This window comes from Oryzias latipes, chromosome 20 (assembly GCF_002234675.1).
Source record: "Oryzias latipes chromosome 20, ASM223467v1".
Lineage (NCBI taxonomy): Eukaryota > Metazoa > Chordata > Actinopteri > Beloniformes > Adrianichthyidae > Oryzias > Oryzias latipes.
In genome coordinates, this window is record NC_019878.2 from 1,938,152 (window position 1) to 1,964,262 (window position 26,111).

Sequence of the window (26,111 nt, forward strand, 5' to 3'; positions counted from 1 at the left end):
GCGAAACTCCAGGAGTGAAATATAGGGATCTCCTTTTCCATTTTCTGATTTCTTGAGCAGATTTTTGATTGTTTGTACTGTTCGTTCTGACTGACCATTGGACTGGGCATGTGTGGGACTAGATGTGACATGCCTGAATTCCCAGCTTTCAGCAAAGTCCTTGAACTCAGCACTGCCATACTGAGGTCCATTATCTGAAATCACAACATCAGGTATCCCGTGCCTGGCAAATATTGATTTCAGAGCCACTATGACACTGTGACTGGTAGTGTCTTTCAGTTTCATGATCTCTGGAAATTTAGAAAAGTAGTCCACACATAACACAAACTCTGCTCCTTTGTAGTGAAATAAGTCTGTGCCTACTTTCTCCCATGGTCTGTCTGGTACTGGGTGTGATAGTAATGGTTCTCTTGGATTACTGTTCTTGTTCTCGTTACAGACTGCACACTTTCACACTGTCTCTTCAATGTGTTTGGACATGTTTGGCCAATATAAAATGTCTCTGGCTCTTTCTTTGCACTTGACCATTCCCAAGTGTGATTCGTGAATTTTTTCAAGCATTTCTTGTCTCAACCTTTGTGGTACTATGAGCTTTGATCCCTTGAACATAAGTCCAGCTGTGTATGTGATCTCTTCCTTGAATGTCCAATATGGCTGAATGTCTTTGTGAACAGCATGCCGCTCTTTTGGCCATCCTCTCTGAACTCTCTCTTTTAGATGTTGTAGTTCTGGATCTTCTGCTGTAGCTTTCTTAAACTTATTCAGCTTTTCCTCTGACATTGGTAGTTGAGGTGTAATCGTGTTTACCTCCAGCTCTTTTCCCATCAAATCTTCCTCTTTTTCTCTTAAGAATGCTCTGCTCAGTGTGTCTGCAATATGGAGTTCTTTGCCGGGTTTGTATGTCACTTTTAGGCTGTATCTTTGCAATCTCAGGAGCATTCTCTGTAATCTCATGGGTGCTTGGTGCAGAGATTTCTTAAAGATGCTCTCCAGTGGCTTGTGATCACTTTCAACCTGAATGTCTTTTCCATAAACGTACTGGTGAAACTTCTCACAGCCATACACAATTGCTAGCAGCTCTTTTTCTATCTGAGCATATCTTTGCTGACAATCTGTTAGTGCTCGTGACCCATAGGCTACAGGTAGTCCATCTTGCAGTAAAACTGCTCCCAAGCCTTGTGAACTTGCATCAACCGAGAGTGTCACTGGCTTGTTGACATCATAAAACTTCAGAGTTGGAGCCTTGGTGACGAGCTGTTTAAGATTTTCAAAGCTCGTTTTCTGTGCTTCTTCCCAGTGCCACTCTATGTCTCCGTCAAGCAGCTGTCTCAATGGTGCACTGATGTCTGACAGGTTTGGTATGAATTTGGCCAAGTACTGGACCATTCCTAAAAACCTCTGTAGTTCTTGTTTGTCCTGAGGTGGGGGTAGCTGCGTCACTGCTCTTACTTTTTCTTCATCTGGTTTCAGTCCTTTATCTGTGAGTGTGTGTCCAATATATTTGATTTCATTAGTTCTGATGAAACATTTGTTTCTGTTCAGTTTCAGGTTGTATTGTCTTGCTCTGTCCAGCAGCTTTCTCAGTCTGTCATCGTGTTCCTCTTTCGAGTCGCCCCACACTAGCAAATCGTCTATGATGTTTACAACACCATCCAGATCCTCAATCATTTGTGCTACCGCTCTCTGGAACACTTCAGGTGCTGATGAGATGCCAAAAGGTAGCCGTAGAAACCTGTAACGACCGATGGGTGTGTTAAATGTACAGAGCCTTGAGCTTTCATCATCCAGCTTGATCTGCCAAAATCCTTGGTTAGCGTCTAACACAGAGAAGTATTTGGCGTTTGGCATACGAGACTTCTTCCACAGTGAGCAATGGATAATGTTCTCGTTTAATTGCTCTGTTCAAGTCTTTTGGATCCATGCATATCCGAATTTTCTTGGGTGTAACTACAGTCACCATGCTGTTAACCCACTCTGTTGCCTCTGTCTGTCTTATAATAACTCCCATGTTTTCCATTCTCTGTAGTTCTTTGACCACTCTGTCTCTCAGGGCTACAGGAATTCTTCTGGGTGCGTGTACGACTGGTGAGACTGAGGGGTCTATTTGGATGTGATGCTGACCTGGCAAACAACCAAGACCATCAAACAAATCATTATAGTCTTTGAGAATTTCTTGTTCTTTTCCAACTGCATATACTCTCTGAAGTAAGCCTATTTTTAAGCATGTAGTTCCTCCAATTATAGTGCTCACATCTTCCTGAGTGATTTCAAACTCAATCTTGTGCTTTTTTCCTTTGTACTCACAGATCAGTTGTTTCTTGCCTATTGCTGCCGCCTTGTGACCAAAACAGGGAACTAGTTTTGTTTTACTTGCTTTCAATGAACCTGCAGCTTCAAGTGCAGTGAGAGTTTTCACAGACATAACATTACAATCTGCTCCTGTGTCCAGCTTACATGTCACCTGTTTTTTGTTGATCTTGAAGTTTTCTGTCCAAATCTCAGTGTTTGTATCTCCAGAATCCATTACAGAAATGACTTTTTCCTCTTTGTTTACTGCTCCCAGAAACATGTCATTTTCACTTTCTCTCTGCTCCACTGTATGCACTCTCTCTCCTTGCTGCTTCCTTTGAACTTGTGATCTGCACATTTTAGCAAAATGATTCTTTTTCTTGCACAAATTGCATGACTGTCCAAATGCAGGACATTTTTTAACTGCATGCTTGAGTCCACATCTATTGCAGTTTATTTCTTTGAACTCTGCTTTCACAGGTTTGAATGTTCTTTATTTTCTTTTGTCATCAGTCTACTCACTTCTGCCTCTTCAGTGAGAGCTTTCACCTGGCTGGTCGTTATTTCACTGGCACGGCAAATATTAATGGCCTTTTCAAGTGTCAGATCTGCCTCTCTGAGTAATCTGCCTCTCACTTGGTCATTCGTAATGCCACACACAATTCTGTCACATACCAGGGAATCGTGTAAATCTTTGAATTCACAGTCCTTGGCTTTGTTTCTTAAATCTGTGACATATGCATCAATGGTTTCTTCCTGTTTCTGCGCTCTTGTGAAGAACATGTGCCGTATGTAAGTTAAGTTTTTTCTAGGTTCACAATAGTCCTTAAACTTCTTTTTCAGCACTTCAATTTTGTCTTTCTCGTCGTCTCCAAATTCAAAAGTATTGTATACTTTTACCGCTTCATCTCCCGCGACGTGAAGAAAAGTTGCACATTGCACCTTCTCGGACTTTTCCGCGATGCCGCTGGCGGTACAGAAGAGCTCAAAACGCTGACTCCAGTTTCTCCAGTTTTCCGCCAAATTTCCTTGCAAACTTAGATTCGGTGGTGGTTGAAACTGCGCCATTTCCTCTTCTTTCCGAATTCTTTTCTTCTGACACCATGTAATATTGATGAGTCAGGACGACCTCCGATGTTTGAACAGGCTTTAATTATCACAGACTCGCCATTCACCATGCACTTCAGTCACATGTACAACACCGCCTCCTAGTGTGTGTCTCGCGATAACAAACAACTCGCATACGTCACATCACTTGTCAATCAAAGCCTGATCGCCGCAACAGCAACACGGAACGAGAAAACCTATACACGGGTCCCTAGAAATGTAAATAAAAGAAATTAATAAATCGCAACGTACCTTTTTAGGAGATTTTCCACAAGAAAAAAAAGAGAAATGCATGTCACGTGACCCACGTCAGCCCGCATATATGAATGGAAAAGATCAGACGCTTTCAGATCCTTTGAGGAAAAGTTGAACGTAAACAACTTCATGTCTGCAATATTACGAAAATAAAGGGGATATATACTGCTAGAAATGTTTTCAAAAATAAATCAGTCCATATTCACTCATATTTTACAATTTTCTGCGGAAAAAAAGAGAAACATATTAGTCACGTGACCCACGCGCACGTCTGCAGATATGGATGAAAGTTAACGTGTTTCTCCAACGTAACAGAGCCTTTGGGGAGAAAAGGTTGAACGAAACAAGCAAACTACAAACTGTATGTCCAAAATGAAAGCATATTTTAAAAGAAAATGGTATATTTCTCACTAGAAATGTTGTCAAAATAAAAATTAGTCCTCAAAATATCTTGTTTTATGGGATATTCCACCGAAAATGAACGTGCATCCGCCATGTTTTTTGCTCACGGCAGGCCAAACCTCCAGAGTCACATGATCCTGAGAAGGCTCGTAGAAAATTAATAGAAAAATGAAACGTATCCGCCTCACAGTTTAGGGGCGTTTTTGTAAAACTCTCACGCATTTCCATGTGGACAAATGTAGCTACTACACATTTTAGGATTAGACTGGGTTGCCAACCTTTGGGTTTGGAGGGTGTACACTCTCTGACACAGTTATTGGACTAAGCACTTAAATTGTTTTTTTATCAGACACTGGGTTTGTTTTGTGTAAAACCTACCGACATGTTTCGGCGGAATGCCTTCCACCTTCGTCAGGGTCGTCATCAGATGGTGGCGTGTGACGTCTTTAAAAACAGCTGATTTGTGACTGAGGCGGAGTCACCTGTCAAACTTTGACAAGTGACTCCGCCCCTTGATGTCCGTCTTTCTCTGGAGGATGTTGCTCCAGGTGTGAGAGAGCAGGAAAGCCCCCTCATCCCGGTTCATGGAAGTGTGGGCTCGTTTTCTGATCTCCACCGCCTCCATGATCCATCTGCGGTGTCTGTTGTCTTCGGTGCGGAGGACTTTGGCCTTTTCCGTCCGTCTTTTCCAGAGAAAGACGGACATCAAGGGGCGGAGTCACTTGTCAAAGTTTGACAGGTGACTCCGCCTCAGTCACAAATCAGCTGTTTTTAAAGACGTCACACGCCACCATCTGATGACGACCCTGACGAAGGTGGAAGGCATTCCGCCGAAACATGTCGGTAGGTTTTACACAAAACAAACCCAGTGTCTGATAAAAAAACAATTTAAGTGCTTAATAGAACTTATAGACACAATGAATTTCATTGAATTAGTTATTGGACTGTTTGGTGGCTCGCCACAACCCAGCATAATTATTTTCAGCTCAGCATGGAGCTCCTGATCGCCTTCCTAGATCCTGCAAAATTTGTGGTAACAAAGGTCACTCGAATCTTTCACGCTGTAGAAGAAACAGTTGGCGCGCTTTTCTCCTGGACACTGCAGAGCTGCCCAAGACAGAACCAACTGCCTTTACAGAACCATACTCAGAACTGTGCTAATCAGACTCAGCCTTTGGGAAACTAAGACACTCGCGCTCGGAGATGGGCAGTGTGAGGGGAAAAGAAAACCCTGTTCACTGAACCAAATCTTGATCTGGTCTATGTCAAAGTATGCTCTACCACTCCAGAGTAGAGGTAAGATCTTAAGCCCGAGTCAGAACCTGACCCACCCCGAAAATTCGGGTCGGGGACTAAAATGACAATCATTACGTTCGGGTCGGGCTTCTCTCTCGCTGACTTTTTTAATAAATATATGTTTATAAAAATTTATACTAAAACGATGTGTGGATACTAAACTAAGGAACACTTGTTATAAATAAATAATTTGGTTAAAACAGAGAAGGCGCTGTAAGGTATTTGCTACATAACCACGACTAAACTTGAAGCGCAGACGCAGGGCCAGGGCACGCTTTGCGCACGTATCGTGAATGTAATCTTCCCTCAGCAAGTCCGCATCTGTTTTGTTTAGGTATCCCCGATATGGAGCAGCAAGAAATCAAGGATAAACTTCAGACAGGGGAACTGAAAAGGACTTGGTCTTCCCCCATTACACTGTGGTGTAATGGGGGAAGAAGGCTGAAGGCGTGCCGAAGAAGGCTGAAAAGAAGGTAAAAAGAAGGTAAAAAGGGGCTTGTTAATTGAGCGGGTAAAGAAAGCTCTGGCAGGCGGCTGTGACGTCGCCATGAGTACCGATATGTGGACGGATGATTACAGAGAGATGAGTTATATTATAATAACTTGTCACTTTACTGAAACGAATTTCAGCTTGGTTGGAAAAACACTCACCACTGCTGTGTTTCCAGCAGAAGATGCCAAAACGGGGGCGAATATAAGAAGAGAACTGGTCCGGCTTCTGGTGAATAGATTTGGAACCTTCATCTTTATCCAGAATAGTGTGGGTTACAGATCAGGTCAGTAACATCGTCAAAGCTTTGGAGCCTTACAAGCGCCTCTCGTGCCTTGATCATGTGATCAACACTGTACTTCGGCATGCCCTGGACAAGAACGCACTGTCTGCTGACGCCCCAGACCTCAGAGAAACAATTATTGCAGCCAAGTGTGTTGTCCGTTTCTTCAAGCAATCTGGTTTGGCAGCACAACTATCAAAAACAGTGCTTCAGATGGTTGAAACCAGATTCAGCACCGTTTACTTGACGCTCAAGTCTGTGCGCGAGATATATAATGAGTTGTGTGAGAAGCCACAGTCACGTGCAGAGGAGTTGCGCATGGACAACATTGCACCAGATCTGTCAGATTTTTTGATCTCCTTTCTAGAGCCTTTCTATGAAGCACAACGAGACCTGGAAGGAGATAAATATACCACACTGTATCTAGTTTGTCTCTGGAATGTTTGTCTCTAGTTTGTCTCTAGTTTGTCTCTCTAGTTTGTCTCTGTCTAAAGTGTTGTGGATGATTCGCATGGTTATTTTGGCAATTTTTACGCCGGATGCCCTTCCTGACGCAACCCTCTCTATTTATCCGGGCTTGGGACCGGCACAGAAGTTACTGGCACAGAAGTTACTGGCTTGCAACCCCTGTGGCTAGATTAGTTTGTCTCTGGAATGAGAAGTTAAAAAAGCACTGTCAACCCAGTTCTATGGATAATCCTAAGCAGGTGTTTGTGCGCCACAGGCATTCTGAACTTTTGGATCAAAAAATCAAAATACATATGTTGCACAAAGTTGCACTGTTACTGTGGCCTAACTTCAACAAAATCAAAATGATGACACCGACAGAGGTGTCAGAGGTGCTTGCACATGTCCGCACACTCCTAGAAGAAGAAGAAGATGAAGGAGGAGTAGCCACCTCTACAACTTTTGAAAACGAGAAGGACGAGGCGCACACCAGCCCCCTTTCTCCAAAACGAAAAAGTAGGAAAACACAGGTTCACCTGTACATTAGTCAAAGCATGTCATGGCTGATGACCGAGATTTGCTTGGCTGGTGGAGAATAATCTCCAGTATATACCCAAACTTGCCAAGTTAGCAAGATCCATGTTGTGCATACCTGCAAGCAGCAGCAGCAGTGAGCAAGTTTTTAGCGCAGCTGGCCGCATGATAGATCAGCGGAGAACTTCACTGAAACCTGGTACAGTGGACGCAATCTTGTTCCTGCATGACGACCACAAATATTGTAGTGGCGGTCATGTGCATTCTAGGTCTGTAGCAGCAGGGGATTGTGGGATGTGGTCCCCTGATCTAATTAGGGCTCAGCAGGAGCGTTTCTTTTTGCCCACGTTTCTTTGCAAATGGCAGTTTCGTTGTTTCACCTTAGTTTGTTCTTCCTGTCATGTTTGTTTCTTGTTGTTGCACCATAAGTGTGGGAGGGGGAGAGGTTGATCACTCCTGTGCAATGTTCAATGTTTTGCGTGTTCAAAATAAATGGTCTTGTTATGCTGGAAAGGAGACTGCACTTTCAGCTTCTCTTTCTGCGTCCTCCTCACTGAGACTGTTCCGAGTCGTGCGTCGTATGGGACATGGACAGTTCTCCAGCGCAGCCAGATTGATTGACACCTCAACTGGTCGACAGCTTGGCTCCCGTACGTACCTGCTGGGCGTTACAATATAAACAATGTCAGTAATATACTGCTGTTAAAATCACCATTTTAATTATTGTCTGAGGCTTTAATTATTTCCCTTATTTCACAGGAATAAAGACCAGGACACGAGGCTGTAATTTGCAGACTATAGGCAAGGCCAGTCAGCAGCTTGAACACTTTAATTGTATTTATGTTTTGCACAGTTTGTAACGTTTATTGTTTGTTCATGTTTGACATTTTTTGTATAATACATTCACTAAGCTTTTGCTTTTTATTCAAACATAATAGTTTTTCTTGTTTTTTTTTTCTTGTTTGAGTTATATGTAATTATTAGTAGGCCTATTTTTACGCATTTACGCACTTTGTTTGGTTTTTTATTTTTTTTAATTATGGTCTTAACACATAATTTTTGTTCTTATATATTCAAATTAATAATGTTGTATTTTATCTAGCTTGCTTATTTATATTATGTTAAATTACTCTTTACAGCAGGTCTGTTCTTACGTTAGGGGCCTATAGTATGATTTTATTCTAAAAGCGGATTCCTGAAAATGATCCTATGTATTTTGTTTCAATACTTCTTAAAGCAGGTTGTTTTTTGTGTTCCAATGCAAATCATTTAAATAAAGAATGTTATTCTTTATTAATTTATCTAGTTTATTTATGTAGACTTATTGTATTTCTGTGTTCTTGCTCTTAGATCATTTAGCTTTTCCATTTTCAGACCAAATTGAAGATAGAGAAAATTAAGGCTTTTATTTTAAATGTCGTTTAAACAAAACTATAGAAAATAACAATTTCATATGTATCTTTTCCCATTCATTTGATTTGCATTTTTCTATTTCAAGCCTAGTGGTGGGCTGCAGTATTTCTCTGCGTAATTAAGCGAGTGCGCATCACTTTGTCTGGCCTCTTATTCTGTGTTCCAGCGTTATTTCGTTGCGCAAATGCAATTATCATGATCATAAAAATATGTAGATTATTTTAACCTCAAGAAATCTTGCGTTTTTTTCTGCCAAAAGTACTATGGGATACATTGAAATTTCGGGTATGCTTCGAGCTCGGGCCGGTTAATCAAATTAATTGGTCGGGCTCGGGCTAGGTTCCGATCGTACCTCTACTCCAGAGGGATACCAAGTTGTAGTTCAAGCGACAACAGAGGTTCCAGCCTTGAGCAAGTTATTCTATTACCAGGTTCAGGTTCACAATGTTGAACTGAGAGGCATGACTGATTCAGGGTTCATGGCTTGCACAGTGAGTGACGTAGCAGTACATATGGAGAGAAATTAGACTCAGTCGGATTTGTGCGTGTGTAATTCTTGATTTGTGCGTAAATTAGGATTTGTGTATGCATATTCTTGCTTTGTGCGTGCGTAAATTAGGATTTGTGCATAAATTTGGATTTGTGCGTGATTTGTTACTCACATAATACGTTTTGTGTATAAGTTAAAAAAATATAAAATGAAAAAAATACAAAATGCAATTTACGTATGCACAAATTAAGATTACAACAGCTTGAAACTACTTACACACACACACATCTTCAAAAAACACGCACGAATCCCTTGTTACGCACACACAAAGCCAAAGTTACGCACGGATCTACCGTGAGACTGTTTTCACGTCTCACAAATTCGTCCGTAAGTGCTGCGTTTAAATACCAGTGGAATGCTCGGTCATTAGAATTTTCCTATCAGCCTTCCCTTCTAAACGTATCTCCTTCAGTGGGTGTAGCAGGGCTTAAAAAAACTTTAAAGGAAAATAAAAATTATTTGAGAATATGACGTTCACTTTTAAACGCTAATATATATGTTAAAAGTATATTATTCTCAGAGACACCGAATTGATACAAAATGCGTAACAGGAACGACCAGTAGGGGGCACTGTTTTTTTCTTCCGGAAAAATCAGAGGCAGTCAGACTGAGAGAGTCACGGGAAGAATGGCGGCCCATCTCGGTGGTCAGCGCCCCGAAGTAAGTAGCCTCTATGTTCAACACTAACATCTACTGTCTTCATGTATTGATTGAGTCATTGTCTGGATACCTTTAGAAGGGAAGGCTGATAGGAAAATTCTAATGACCGAGCATTCCACTGGTATTTAAACGCAGCACTTACGGACGAATTTGTGAGACGTGAAAACAGTCTCACGGTAGATCCGTGCGTAACTTTGGCTTCGTGTGTGCGTAACAAGGGATTCGTGCGTGTTTTTTAAAGATGTGTGTGTGTAAGTAGTTTCAAGCTGTTGTAATCTTAATTTGTGCATACATAAATTGCATTTTGTATTTTTTTCATTTTATATTTTTTTTACTTATACACAAAACGTATTATGTGACTAACAAATCACGCACAAATCCAAATTTATGCACAAATCCTAATTTACGCACGAACAAAGCAAGAATATGCAAACACAAATCCTAATTTACGCACAAATCAAGAATTACGCACGCACAAATCCGACTGAGTCTAATTTCTCTCCATAAGTACACAATCTATTGGAAGCGGGAGCCAAGATTGGAGATTTAAAGTCGACAGAGCAAATTCTTCTGGCCGGTTGCGGCAGTAAGCAGACTCACCCGAAGTGTATTTATGACTTCATGCTCACTATCCATGGGATAAGGTGCATTGTTCCTTTCCTGGTGGATGACCTTATAATTGGTTAAAACGTCCTAAAGAAGTTAAGCTAATGTTCTTACAAACAACAGTGATGATTGAAAACATGTTTCCAACGACTGGAAACACTCTCTTCCTGACTATAAACATTTCCTTGACATACATTGGTCAAGGATCTTACTCCTTCTGACTGAGCATGATGTCCTGCTCAGTCAGATGGAGGGGAGCAGACGCACCTTCCATCATTGGAACACTGAGGTTGCCTCGTGCAGTCACGTTTTTCTTCAAAAGGAATATTTGGTGTGGGGGAAACCGCCCAGCAACTCTCCATTATCCCCTGACAGCACCATCCTGGTAGAACCCTGCTCTTCTAGAGCCAGAACCAGGAACATGTTGGTGGGACGTCTAATTACCTCCATGTATGGGGACAGATGGGTTCCTTTGAAGATTAGCAACCCTTTTAACAGACCGGTCATTCTCAGATAGAATTCAAAAGTTGCAGATGTTTCAAAATGTGTCACCATTGATGATTTCCGCCTCAGCCAGAATCATTGCACCAGCGAAGGCCAAGACTCAGACTCTCAACCTAGGCCATCTGTCACACAAAATCACCTTAAAGCCAAGCTGGAAGAACTGTAATTGAGTGATCTTGATATCGACTCCTGTCATGCTATCTTCGTTCCAAGGAAAAACTCGTAGAACTGACAGAGCAGTATGAAGACATATTTTCACATCACCCTCTTGATTGTGATGAGGCACAGGGTTTTGTTCATCGCATCCACCTGACAGACAAACAACCCTTTTGGATACCATATCGCAGGGTTTTTCCAGCTCATTATCAAAAGCTACGTCAGGTTCTGACAGATTTGGAAGTGAAAGGAATCATTCGCAAGTCAGCTGGCAAATATGCATCTCCTCTTCTTATGGTCTGGAAGACAGATGGAAACTTAAGGATCTGTACAGATTTCAGATGGCTGACATCAGGGTTTTACAACAGCGCTTTCACTGCACCAGTTGGGCTATGCAAGTACAACACAATGTCCCAAGGACTCTGTCATGGGCCTGCATCATTCATGCGCATGATATTGAATATCTTTGGAGAACTCAACTTCACCAGTCTACTCTGCTATTTTGATGATCTGCGAGTTTTTGCCCCAACTGAGGAAGAAGCTCTTCAAAGACTGCATGTTGTCTTCCAGAAGATGAGGGATAACTATCTCAAGCTGAGCCCAAAGAAATGTCACCTTCTGCACAGATCTGTCCGATTTTTTAGACATGGAAGGAGTGTCTGTGGGTCCTTCCAGAGTGGCAATGATTTCCAACATGCCCAAGGTGTCTCTGATGGATGTCGATGGTTCTACGCCCTCCGTAAAAAAAATAAAGATCCTTCTTAGGGATGGTGTTTTGTTTTTTTTGTCTTTTTATCAGAGCTTCATTCCTTGGTGTTCGGCCATTGCAAAACCTCTGTTTGCTCTCATGGCTGGACAGAAGCGGAAGAGCAGACACCTACAAACGAGAAGAAGAATCGGGGCATTCAGGAAACTGACTGAAGCGGACTGGACTCGAGCTTGTGATGAGGCCTTTGAGAAGCTAAAGGGTGCACTCTTGAACTGTGCTGCTATGACTCACCCGGATTTCAACAGGCCCTTTATTCTCTTGGTTGATGGATCTTTGAATGACCTCCATGCAGTTTTATCTCAGCTCCCTGTTAGCGAAGAAAAAGCTCGTCCGGTTGGATTTGCAAATAAAAACTTGAGCGAATAGCAACAATGATACCCAGCTCACACTGTAGTTCAAGGCCCTGAAGTGGAGCATCACAGAGAAATTCAGTCTCTGGCTAAAGGGGCACAATTCACAGTGTTAACCGATAACAATCCTTTGACTAACATGCTCACTAAACCTAAGCTGGATGCTTATGAACAAAGGTGGGTGGCAAAGCTTTCAGCCTACGACTATGACCTGAAATACATCCCAGGTTTCAAAAATGTTCTGGCTGATGCTTTGAGCCGTTAACCATTTGCTTCACCCGTCAGTGATAGGCTATCGAAGGAACCATACAGCAGATTGATCCAGGAAGCTGATAGGGCTGAAGTTAACATGGTGCAAGATGCTTTCGGACTCAGTCTCTAATATAACCAATCTGTTCAACTCTTGCAAACCACTGTTCACACCCCAAGCTCAGTTGGTTTACCAGAGATCAAGGCAGCACCATGATCACTGGCAAAGAGGTACAGAAACTCCAGCTGTTTATCTCCATCAATGTGTGCAATCACTGCAACCCAATGATCCTGAGCCTCTGCCATCTTTCACTTTGAGAAAATTGGAATACAGTCAAAGGCAAGATGTCACCGTCTTAATACTGCTGCCATTTGTCACCCGCAAAATTTACCCCTCAAGACATGAAAGGTCTGGATTTACTCTCAGCTAGCTAACTCTATTGAAATTCTGGGAGAGATTCATAGTCAAAGATAGACTACTGTATAGGTAAACCAAGAAACCAGTAACCAAGATGAAGAGGCTCCAGTTTGTCCTGCTGGCTGACCTCAGGAAAAGGGGCTTGGAAAGTGTCCATGAGTTAGTTGGTCATCAGGGCCAGGCTAGCACTCTCCATCTCTCTAGGCAGCTGTTCTTTTGGCCATACATGCAACAAGATGTCTCTAAATATATCCAGTGTTGGCCCTGTTGTGTTCTCGCCAAGACTCCAGAACCAGCTGCTCATGCTCCGCTAGAGAGGATAATAAGGACTACTGCTCTAATGGAACTAGTCCGTATTGACTTTTGGTCAGTGGAGGACAAGAACAAGCGTTCTGTAAAAGTGTTAGGTGTGACCGATCACTTCCCGAAGAGGGCCCATGCTTTTCCATGTCACAACCAGTCGGCAAAACAAGTGGCCAAAAAGCTCTGGGACAACTCTGATGTGTCTGATTTCACCACCTATTCAGCCACACTTCTAACAAACGTCACAGATGCTGTGAAAGTGGCTCTGCAGCAGGCCGTTCAGCAGCAAGAGCACCAGGCGAAAGGGTAGAACAAGAAAATCAAGGATGTTGCCCTCCAGATTGGCGACAGAGCACTCCTAGCCAATAAAGCCAAGAAGAAACTGGATGAGAAATGGGAAGAACCTACAGTCTACACCAGGTGTGGGCAATTCCAGGCCTCAAGGGCCGGTGTGTCTGCATGATTTCCAGATAGTCTTGCCCTAGTCATGGCTGATTACCTGGTCCAGGTGTGTCCAGCCAATCAGAACAAGCCAGAGCAGGGTATGCTGGAAAACATGCAGGAATGCGGCCCTCAGTGCCCACCTCTGGTCTACACAGTTGTGGGCAGTCAACCCCAACTTTATGTCTACAAAATAAAGGATTCAAACGGACGCTGCAGAGTTGTTCACAGGCATCTGCTCCTTGACGTTAGCTTCCCTACTGTTATTGAGTCATAGAATCTTGGTGTTGGAAAAACTTAGGAGGGGTGCAACATAGAAAATGTGGATCTGAGCGACATGAATAGCCTCCAACTTGATTCTACAGAAGAATGGACTGCTACTTGGGTCTCGTTTGGGTGTGACAACAGCATCACTGGTGGTTAAGTGAAAACTAGTCTATGATCGGATGTGTCTGGTTCCCAAAGTGTTTTGGGAACCACTAAGAGGATGTTGCCCCAGATCTCCGACCAGATCTCCCTGCCGGTGCTGATGGTTACTCACCAAGAGCTGACTTCTACATGACCAGTCCTCTGACTGACACTACCCCCTACCAGACTACGGACACAAAGGGTCCAACAGTGACTATAGACCTGTGCCACCAGTCACTTCAGCCCATGTTCCAGGGCACCTTGTTTCTAGAGCAGGTCGAGTACTTAAACCTGTGACCAGACTTATTTCAGCCATGATGCAGGAACCTGCATGGGTGTAAACTACGGTTTAGGTGGTTCTTTTTCTTTTCCTCTGCTGTTGATATTTGTGTTTTACAACATTTGTTTCTTTGTTTGTTTATTTTGTTTTGACCAATTTGATTAGGGATTTAGGCTGCATCTCTGCATTCTAAAAGGGTTAACAGACTTGATCAACCTGTTTACTTCTTTTAATCTGTTAAGTCAGTTTTTTATACTGATTCAAGGATTTGATTTTTGCGATATTGGTCTCTGCTTTTTTACACAAACCTGGCCAATGGGATGTGGGAATTTGGTGGAATTCCAGGAGGAGGGAATTTAACAAGGGTTAAGATTCTGGTAGTTTAATTCCACCAAATTTATGGTAAAAAGTTGTTTTGCATACATTTGTACAAAGTCTGTCCAAGGGTACTTGAACTCACCATGGTCAGGCAAGCAGGCGTGGATGAGCATGCACATTTAGACTGCTGTGAACTGTGGCTGAGGTAAAACATGCATCTCTATGTGTTGGTCCTTAGTAGTTATTTTATTTGTTAAATTAGTTGTTAGTTTGTTGCAATTTAACTCACAAAAATTAGGAATTGTGTGTTGTCAATTTTCAGTAGTCTGTGTTGTTTTATTTATTTTTAACCGCTCCAAACAAGCTAAGTTGCACTACTTCTGGGGAACTAGTAAAGGTTTGCACCATTTTTCATGGATGTTTATGCAAAATCTTCTTTCTTTATGTGCATTTTTCAACTGTTAGGGGTGAAAACACGGAGGAAACTCTGAACAGCATTGTCCATTTTGTTTTCTGTTAACCAGGCACGATTAAAGGAAATTGACTCAACAACCAAGCGTGATCTTTCTTCATTGGAGCACAACACAGAGCAGAAAACTCTTGTTCTCCATGTGTGGAGTCACACATCCATTCTGAACCAATAGATAAACTCCCCTGTTATTTTCCTCAGCCAATCTCAATCATTTGTTCAAATTTAAATTTTTTGGTGGTTATCTCTTTGACAGTTATGCTGGTCACTAGTTGCAGCAGCAATTGTTGCCCTGGCTCACGCCTTGGATGACACTAAACTTCAGGAACCTGCTGTTGTTGTCAACATTCTAGCTGCTCTGCCTCTTGCAGACGTAGCTGCTTCTCTGCTGTCTCCAGGGTCATAGATCCTCCTCCTCCTGCAGCTCAGGGGCACCAGCTCATGACTCAAACCTGCTCCACAGCTTCGTGTGATAATTATCAGAATCAGAATACTTACTTACTGTTTATCGCAGGGGGAAATTGCATTTGCAGCAGAGCTCCTATCACCAAATTACTACATGGTCAGTAAAATGAAGAGAGAAAGCTATTTACAACACAGTGTGGTGCAAACATGCAGCATTCCAATTAACATTGTGTAACATGAAATGAATAGAACTGTCAGTTTGTTTTTATAAGATGATCATAAATAAAGTGGAACAACTGATTAGACGACAAAGCCACTTTAAAAAAATGACATAAAAGTCACTCTGCTTCTCCTGACATCATTTTGTTTGTTCGACTCATCATGACAAAAACTTCCACAGCCTTCATCTCTCATTTCCACTTTAAAGTAAAAGTCAGACTTTGGAATAACGTGGATCTGATTCTGTGAATCAGAGACAGTTCAGAGTAATAGATTACAGTAAACCCTCCTCATCCACAGGGACTGTAGGATTGTTATGGTGTCATTAACAGGAAGGAGACGCTTCATAAATGCTAACTGGATCTTTCTGTCGTGGTTATCAACTATCAGATCATTTACTAGCAAATAGATTCAGGATCAAAGCAGAGATCTGACATTCAACAGACCATGTTAAAAGATTTTACTATTTAAAGACTTAAGTTCTGATTTTTGTGTTAATGAAGGTTTAGTCATTTGGTACAAAGGTAAACAAAGTTGTAAATACTTGTTCATTTTCAGAGATATTTAGAATTTAAGTTTTTTAAATCCTAATATTTCATTTCAAAATAAGCTCCAAAGTGCTGACATCACTGATTCGTTGATTTTGTTTGAATCAAACTTTTGGATGAAAACAAACAAAAACTGACATTTTCTGTCACGATCATGCTGCAAACTTCAGATTAAAGCATCTTCAACAAGTCAAGTCTGATCTGTGATGTAGAAAAACTGAACGCTGAACAAAACGAACTGTAGAGTTTTCTTAAAACACTTTAGCTTTACACCCTCCCCCCACACACACATTTGACTTTCTATGATGAGTTCACAGATCCAAACAGACCCATCAATATTAAAGAATTAAACTTCAGACTAAACTCTGACAGCAAATATCTTCATGAACTCTTCACTCACCATTCGTGGAAAATGTCGTGTCACACAAGAAAAACATCCAGAGGCCAAAAACCCAGAGCATGTTGCTGCTGTGCTTCTGCTGTGTTCTGTGGATCTCATCAGGAAGACTGTTTGAGCTGCTGGAACAGGTTGAAACATGATAGGAGAAAAAGAAAGTAAAGAAAATGGAGGCAGTTAAAAAAGTTATTGATGTAAGTTATTGATTGCCGCTCACTTTTCTCGTCATGATCAGGTTCTTGCTGCATTTGATCCACTTTGCTTTTGTTTTTGTATTGCTGGATTTAGATTTTGCCTTTTGGATGCTGTTAATAATTCTAACAACCATGCCATGTTTAAAGTCACTTCAATCAACTTTCTTCCTCATGTTGATGCTAGTTTTGAACTGCAGCACATCGTCTGGACCATGTCTACATGCCTAAACGCATCGAGTTGCTGCCTTGTGATTGGCTAATTAGAAGTTTGCCTTAATGAGCAGTCGGACATGTGTGTGTAATAAAATGAACCGTGAGTGTGTAAGTATGCAGTGCTGTCAGTTGTTCTGGTCTAGAACAGTTTTTTGTTACTGTGGCTGACGTGAACACTGCAATGACATTTGTCCTTAATGGTTTGTCAGTTATTCCCACCTGATGTCCTTCTGGAGCCAGACTTTATTTACTGTGACTTTAGGAAGCTTCAGAAGACATCTAGAAACTCTAAAAACTCAGCGACTTTCATGTAAACACCCACTCTCCAAACTGAAGAATGAGCCTGTTGGACAGAGATGACTGAGCATGTTGGGACTTGTGCTGATAATGTGTTGTTTGCTTAATAACCAACCGTCAAGAGAGACACTACTTCCAGATTAGATTCCAAACAGACCTTGAGAGCAGAGTTATCAGATGTGTTCTTTTAATTTTCTTGAATTTATTTAAACTCTCACAATATAAACTCAAGCCTAAAATTTAAAAAAAGCCAAAGAGTGAAGAACAGTCTGCATTGGAAACATGCAGCTTCACTTTTCATTGAATATTCTAACCAGGGTTTGTTTTGGTTCCATGAACAGGAGAAACTGTTTGTTTCCACAGAAATATTTCAGTTCGTCACGTGATCTGACCATGACACCTTGAAATTGGTCTGCAATCAGACTCCCCTCAACATTTCAGCTATTGGCCAGGAATCATGAGGCGGGGCAAAGAAACGAGAGAACAATGGAAGTCCTTTTGCATCCCTTGTGGGGATAGTTCACGTATACAAATTTTATATTTCACTGACCAATTTGTATCAGTCAGGTACAACACCTTTTACTTGGTACGGTGGAGGCATGCTGCAAGGGCGTTACTGAGGAGGTGCCAGCTAAGAAGGTGCGCCGATAAGTGTTTATGACAAATATATTGCTGGGAAAACAGCGTGAGAAACAAAGGGTATCACATTAAAAGTCCCTGGGGAAAACGTGATGCTGTAGTATCGCGAGACCCAGCGAGACGAGTGTGGTGAGTCGACTTGGCGGCGCGTAAGCATTTGAACAAACATTTTCGATCTTGTTTCATTTTTCCGCCATATTAAAATATTTCCTGCAAACTAACATAACCTGTTAAGAGTATTAGGCTTCTGTCAGCCTGGAGGACCTGGAGAAATTCATTGACGAGTGTTTTAATACCTGCAACATGGTGAAGCCCAGAACCGCCACCACCACCCCCTCCGCCAAGCGTGAACGGCCTGAGGACTCTCCCGGGGCTGTGTCCTCTCCAGGCAGCGGAATGAGCGATATACTGGATTCGATTGACAAAAAGCTCTCCAGCTTTGATTGCCGCCTCAATTTGCTGGAGATCCTCCATAGAGAATTTCAAGGTCTGCGGGAGTCTCTGGAATTCAGCCAGCAGCAGGTGCGGGAGCTCGCAGCGGAGAACCAGGCCCTCAGAGAGACCGTCAAGATCCTGAACAGTGACACCACTCGTCTCTCCGAGGAGAACCGATCCATCAAGGAAACCCTCCTGGATCTTCAGTCGAGGAGCATGAGGGACAATCTAGTGGTCGCGGGGGTTCCAGAGGAGGCAGGAGAAGACCCCGAGGCCACCGTTAGATCCTTTTTAGAGGTCCACCTGAAGCTCCCCAAGGAGGAGGTGCAGAAGATCTCTTTCCACAGGGTTCACCGCCTCGGAGGAAGAAGGTCCGACCACCAGCGCCCGCGTCCTATTGTGGCTAAATTCGAACATTTCAAACAGAAGGAGTTGGTGAAGGGCCGAGGCCGAGAGCTGAAAGGCACGCATTACAGCGTTAATGACCAGTTCCCGGCAGAAATCCTCCGTAGAAGGAAGATCCTGTTCCCGCTGAGGAAGAAGCATCTTGCTGCTGGTTCGAGAGCGATTGTGGCCGTTGACAAACTTTACGTGGACGGCCGGCTGTTCCGGGACCCGGAGATCACCCCCTGGCTGTGCTGAAGGCTTTCAGATCCGCGCTGAGAACATCTGCGCTGCCCAGAAGAAACCCGCTAAACTTACTTCAATGAATGGAAAACCGGATCATCAATAATCCACACCTCGATCTCAGGAAAACAGTCTTTTTTTTTCTTCTTCACCTCAGTCCCACTCATGTTTCTATTGTTATTTTGTTGTTGTTTTCGTTTTCCCTTCCATCTCTTTTTTTCTTTCCTTTACTCCCCCCCCCCCTCTCCCCCCTCATCATATGTAAATCACCTGGAAGCAACTCATCCTCGGTAAGTATTTATTTATGCACTGAACGGGCGTGCTCGCACACAAGCGCACACACGGGCGTGCACATGCGAACCCGCACACACACGCCGACATACTGCAATCACCTCACACAGGCTCTCATAGGACGCACGCGACACGCAGCTCACATAGCCAGAAAACGTTCACGCGCACAGCGCTTCTCAATGCGGGCACGCGCACACGGACTGGTACACAAGCACTACTTAGCTTTACACCTTTTCAGTCAGAGCAGTTATGAACAGTCTTAACATCGTTGGCTGGAATGTGCGTGGACTTGGCTCTGAGCCAAAGAGACTGAAAGTGTTAAATCACCTGGATGGTCTAAAAGCAGATATAGCTCTACTGCAGGAGACCCATTTATCAAACTCTTTGAATCACCTTATGTGCTGCTTACAATTTCCAGTTATATACTCTGCCAGTTACAACTCCAAACAACGAGGAGTTGCTGTTTTAACTAATAAAAATCTTAATTTTACTCATAAGGATACAGTTACTGACCCAGAAGGCAGATTTGTAATCATTAATATATCCATTCAGAATAAGGACTTTTGTATAGCGAGTATTTATGGCCCTAATGTTGACGACTCTTCCTTCTTTCACAGATTCTTCACCTCACTCTCAGTTCACTCTGACTCCACAATCATTATAGGAGGAGACGTCAACCTTGTTTTGGACCCTGAACTTGACAGACTCAGCACAGCAGCAAACCAGCGTACATGGCAGTCTGCAAGTATTCTAAAGCAGTTCATGAATGATTTGGGTCTCTGCGACGAGTGGCGCTCATGTCATCCAAGCACTAAGGGGTTCACCTTTTTCTCCAGTTCACCACTCACACTCCCGTTTAGACTATTTTTTAATCAGTAACTCTCTTTTAAAAAATATTTAAAGCTCCAATATCCATCCAATTATTATCAGTGATCATGCACCAGTCTCTGTAAACATTTCTAGGGAAAAATCCACACCCTCTGGTACAACTTGGAGGTTTAATACGTCTCTGTTAAAGGACCAGGAATTTCTTGAATTCTTTAAAAAAGAGTGGGAAACCTTCTTAGACTTCAACAATACTCCAGACATCCCACCGTGCATTCTTTGGGAAACAGCAAAGGCAGTCATGAGAGGGAAAATCATTTCTTATTCAACGCACAAAAAACGCAAAGAGAAAGCAGATTTATTAGAATTAGAAAATAAAATCAAAACCCTGGAGACTGCTTATGCTGCTTCTGCACAGGAACACATTCTGGGCGACCTGAAAAATTTAAAGCTGCAGTTAAATGACATCATTAATAAACAAACACAATTTCAAATACAAAGGCTATGACTTGAAAGATTTGAAAACTTTAATAAATCTGGCAAATTTCTGGCTAATCAGCTTAAAATTAATAGAGAAAAATCATCAATCACCTCTATTACGGACCAAACAGGAAATGTCACTCATGACCCGGTCAAGATTAATAAAGAATTTGAAAACTTTTATAAAAACTTGTACACACCGCAGATCAATCCGTCAGAGCAAAGTATTGACTCATTTCTTAATAATGTAAACCTACCCAGGCTAAATGAGGATCAAATCACAAACTTAGATTCTCCGCTCTCGCCGTCTGAACTTCATGAAGCTCTGTTACTTATGCCCAATGGTAAAGCACCAGGGCCTGACGGCTTTCCTGCTGAGTTTTATAAAGAATTCTGGGAACAACTGGCACCAACATTTTATAAAACGGTCACATCTATTAATGAGAGCCAATCAATGCCACCTAACATGAACTCAGCCAACATAATTCTTCTTCTAAAACCAGACAAAGATCCCACTAGCCCTTCAAGCTATCGCCCTATTTCTCTAATCAATGCAGATGTAAAAATTATCTGCAAAGCACTAGCACAGAGAATAGAAAAAATCACTCCTCACATAATTCACTTCGACCAAACTGGATTCATCAAAGGCAGACACTCGCATGATAATGTCCGTAGACTAGTTAATGTAATAGACTTTGCCACCATTGAAAACCAGGAAATGACGGTACTATCGCTGGATGCTGAAAAAGCCTTTGACAGAGTAAATTGGAAGTTCCTTATTGACGCCCTCCATAAGTTTTGTTTTGGACAAGCATTCATCAATTGGATCAAAATATTATATCACAACCCCAATGCATCAGTTAGAACTAATAAACAGACTTCAAACAGGTTTTTTCTTGGAAGAGGAACCAGACAGGGCTGCCCACTCCCTCCTTCTCTTTTTGCTATATTCATTGAGCCTTTAGCTGCAGCAATAAGACAGAATGAGAGCATTATAGGAATAAAAACCAAACACAGCCATCATAAAATTAGTCTTTATGCGGATGACATATTACTGTTTTTAAGGAATTTACATTCTGTAAATGAAACAGCAATGATCATAAATGAATTCTCCTCCATGTCAGACTATTCCATTAATTGGAATAAGTCTGTTTTATTACCACTCAACAGGAATATGGAACAAAGACTCACAATTCCAGTTAAAACAGGAAATATCAAATATCTGGGTATCTACTTTTCCCCCAAACTATCAGAACTGGTGCAGCTAAACCACACCCCATTACTGAAAAGCATACAGGACGATCTAAGGCTACGTTCACACTGCAGGCTGAAACGACCCAATTCCGAAATCTTTGCCCCTAAGCGGCCCAATTCCGATCTTTTCATGACAGTCTGAATGACACAGATCCAATCTTTTCAAATGCGACCCAGGCCCCGTGGGTTTGCCGTCCTGATTCCGAATTGTAGCCGTTCTTTTCAATTGCAACCGCCGTGTGACCGGCCAGGCGACTTGATTCCGAACCGTACGTCATCGACACGCAACAAACGTCATCATTTTGCGTTGAAGTAGGCGGGAACGAGAACGTAAAAATCAACCATGGTGGACGATGCTGCTGAGATCAGTCAGTGGAAGGGAAGGGAGGTCACTGATTGGATTATTATTTGGGCTGATCGCTCTTTTCAGGCCAAACTCCAGGGCTCTGATCGCAACTGGGCGGTTTTTGAAAAAATTTCCAGATAAATGGCAGAGCGTGGTGTTGAACCTTTACCGCTATAACTTTTTTTTCTTTCTCCCCTTTCCGACCGTGCTCAGAAGCGCGGGGGACCCGAGGCGATCCTCCTCCTCCCTGTTCTGATCCTTAGATTCTCCAGAACGGGTTAATAAAGAGTCCATAGCATTTATTCTGGGGGAAACCTTCTTTTATTACCATCCTCCGTAACACACAACATGAATGCGCGCCTACACTGCCCCCCCCCTATTCTCTATCGCGGCACGCGCTTGCACACACACACACACACACACACGGGCGCGCGGCCCCAACACATGCACATTTCCTTTCCACAACAGTGGGTACAGACGATCCCGACTCCATTACCTTCTTAAAATGAGAAGATTGTAATTGTGCTGCTCCTTCGTGAAAATAAATTTAATATTACAAAAAGAGCTCCGCTTTTGACAACACTGTTGACATCCATTGTTAACGTTTGCTCCGCAAACAACAAGTGACATCGTTCACTGTTGTTCACTGTATTCTTCTGGCTTCTGCGCATGCGGGTCTCGTTTGGGTCGTGTCACGGTCCCACTGGAGATCACAAAAGTTCGGATTTACTTGGAAATGTGAACGGTCTAGCAAACAAATCAGATTTTTTCAAAAAATCCGAATTGAGCATTAAGCCCTGCAGTGTGAACGTAGCCTAACACGCTGGACCAACCTGCCTCTGTCCCTTATGGGCAAGGTAGCCACGGTTAAAATGAAAATCTTACCCAAGGTTAATTCTCTCTTCTCAATGATTCCCACACAACCGCCATTAAAATGGTTCAAAACATTAGACTCATCCATATCAAGCTTTCTATGGAACAACAAACCTGCAAGAATTAGTCTAAAAACTTTAAAATCTGCAAAAAGCTGTGGAGGATTAGAATTACCTAACTTCCACAAATACTTTCTTGCAAATAGATTACAATACATCTTAAAAAGGTTAAAAAACAATCCAGAAACCAACTCATGGTTAGACTTGAAACAGGCGTTATGTGGAAAGATCAACCTGTCACAGCTACCATTTATTAGCCAAACAGTTAAAAAACAGTTTTGTTTCCAAAGTATTAATATAAACGCCACTTTAATAGCCTGGTGGGAATTTCTCAAAATATCAAAATCATCAATTCAACCGTGCGAAATGACACCCATCTGGAACAACCCGGACATCCTTATTAACAAAAAAATGATTCACTTCCCAGCTTGGCAAGCAGGGGGCATAAAACAACTAGAGCACGTAATTATTGATAGAAGATTCATAACCCCCCAGGAACTTCAAGACAAACATGGAATAAATAACTTCTTGGAATATCAGCAACTTAAATCAAGTATTACTAAAAAGTATAAATTTAAAGACGACGATTTAAAGCTACCAGATGTAGTTACCACTCTGATTAATTTTTCAATGAATAGAACTCTCTCCAAAATATACAAACTTTTATGTAATTTAGATAACAATATTGCCCTTCCAACAAAAAAATGGGATGCAGATTTGAGCATCAGCACAGATGAAAGCTTCTGGTCAGAACTCTGTCTAACACCTTTAAACTGACAAAAAAGTCCAAATCTGCAGCTAATCCATCTCAAAACTCTTCACAGAATTTACTACACTGGACAGAGGATGTTCAAGATGGGTCTCAGTAACTCAGACATTTGAGAGCACTGTGATAATAATCTACCCGACAGCTACATGCACGCACTGTGGTTCTGCACGCCTGTCCAGGCTCTCTGGCAGCAGGTATGTGCCGATTTATCAGTCTGGCTTAAGGTTTCAATCACGGCCTCACCGTCACTTTGTGTGCTTGGTGACATGAGTGCCATCGATATAGAAGAAGGATTAGCATCTATCATATTCATAACTCTTTGTATTGCCAAAAAAACTATTTTAATAAATTGGAAAAACAAGAAAAATATAAACATAAGTCAACACAGAAATCTGCTGTTTGATCATATCAGCTTGGAAAAAATGTCAGCCCAAAGCTCAAGTAACTTTGAAAGAATTCAGTCTCTCTGGTCTCCTGTGGTTGACTCCATGACCTAGGGGGTGGGGGGCTTGGTCGTCGCTGCTCCTTGCCCTTCTGCCGTGGTTTGGGGTGGGGGTCGGGGCCTCCGGTGCCTGGCGGGGGCGGTGGGGGCTCCGTTGGTCGGGGGGTCGGGTCCGGTGCCTGGGTGGGGCGGGCTGGGGCGCTGCGTGGTCCTCTGGGCTTGGGTGTGGGGGTGCGTGGTGGGGTGGTGGTCTGGCTTGGCTTGTGGAGGTGGTCCCTTTGCCTGTGCCGGGGGGGGTTGGCGGGGAGCCCTGCTCGGGGGGGGGGGCCCAGCGGCGCCGGATGGGCTGCCCATTTGCACCTGGGGCTGGGATCGGCCCTTCCCTGGCTCTGGGACGGGACGGGACAACCCTCTCGGGGCCACCGGTCGCTCTGGGTGTCATCCGCTTCGGCTGTGGGGTCTGGGGTGGGGTGGGGGGCTTGTCGGCCCTGTCCTGTAGGGGGGCGTTCTGGGGGGAGGGGGGGGCCCATTATTGGTACGGGTCGGGGGGGCTAACGGGTCGGGGTCTCCGCTGAGGCAATCAGTGGTTGCCTCGGCCGGTTGGCCTCCTCGGTCCCGTCAAGGCCTGACCAGAGCTCCTCTAGGGCCGGCGTCTGGGGGTGGGGGCCTGGGCTTGCTCCGGGGGGGGCGACGCTTTCTGGCTCCTCTCTCTCTGTGTGGGGTGGGTGGTGCCGGGCCTGGGGTGTCGGCGCCTCCGGGGGTGGGGCCCCTGGGCTGGGTGGCCCTGGCCCCTTTGCTGGGGGGGGGGGCTGGGGAACGGCTGTTTGACCACCGGGGGACAGTCTATCAGCTGTCCCCAACTTACCCCCTTCCTCATATAACCTCATATTAGGGTGAGGGGGTGGGGGGTCTAGCCTGCGATGCGCGTTGGGGGGTTTTACATGTGTGGCCCCCCTCCTATGGTTGCCGTATGGAGTGGGCCCCCCCTCTTTCGGTTTTATTTGCACCTTAGACATGTAGGGTCCTTGGTAGGGGGGGTGCTTGGACATCACTGCAAGCAAACAGCAGATGTCCTCCTGGCACCCTACCCGCCAATTTTAACCGCACCTTAGACATTTAGGGCCCCTTGGTGGGGAGGGTGAGGGTACATCACTGTGAGTAATCAGGAGATGTCCCCTTAGTGCCCTACTCGCCAATTTTAACTGCACCCCCCTTAGTACACACACCCCTCCCCCTTCAATATATACATTCCAACATAAACACACACACACACACCCTCTCAAACACACATACACGCACACACCTTTTGCAAGGAAGGTGGGACCTGGGTCCATCTGTCCCCTACCCCTTCCCTGGTGGGGGGTGGGGGCCCCTTGGCGATGGCGGCCGTGTCCCTTGGGTGCCGGATCCCTGGGCCCGGCGGTGCTCTCTCCGCACGGTGGGGGGGTTCATATTACACCTGAGCCGGGGGTGTTCGTGTCCCTGGGGGGTGGGTCCTGGTCCTTGCCCCTGAGCGCTGGGCCCCTCCAAACTTCCAACATGGCCGAGCCTGGTCGGGCCATATTTATAACACCCCTTGTGGGCCGCCCTTTTTTCCCCGGGGTTCCCCCCTCCTGGGCGGGGGCGGCGGGCCCCTGCCTTGCTCCTCCCTGGACCAACCGTGGGCCGGGTGGGTGGCTGCCTGGAGTGCGGAGCGGGTCTCCCTTGGGGGGTCCTGGCTCGTACCTGGGGTTGGGGCGGGGGGATGCCCGGAACTCCTGGGTGTGGTGGGGTGCTCGTCTGGTGCTGTGGGCGTCCCTCT

At 43.8% G+C, this 26,111-nt stretch overlaps 1 protein-coding gene across 1 annotated transcript in view; it reads right to left on the reverse strand.

The window, feature by feature from the left end:
* The window catches only part of LOC105353823 (hemicentin-1), a 62,558-nt gene that overhangs the window by 29,133 nt on the left and 7,314 nt on the right, over window positions 1-26,111 (reverse strand). The gene's annotated exons all lie outside the window — the stretch shown is intronic.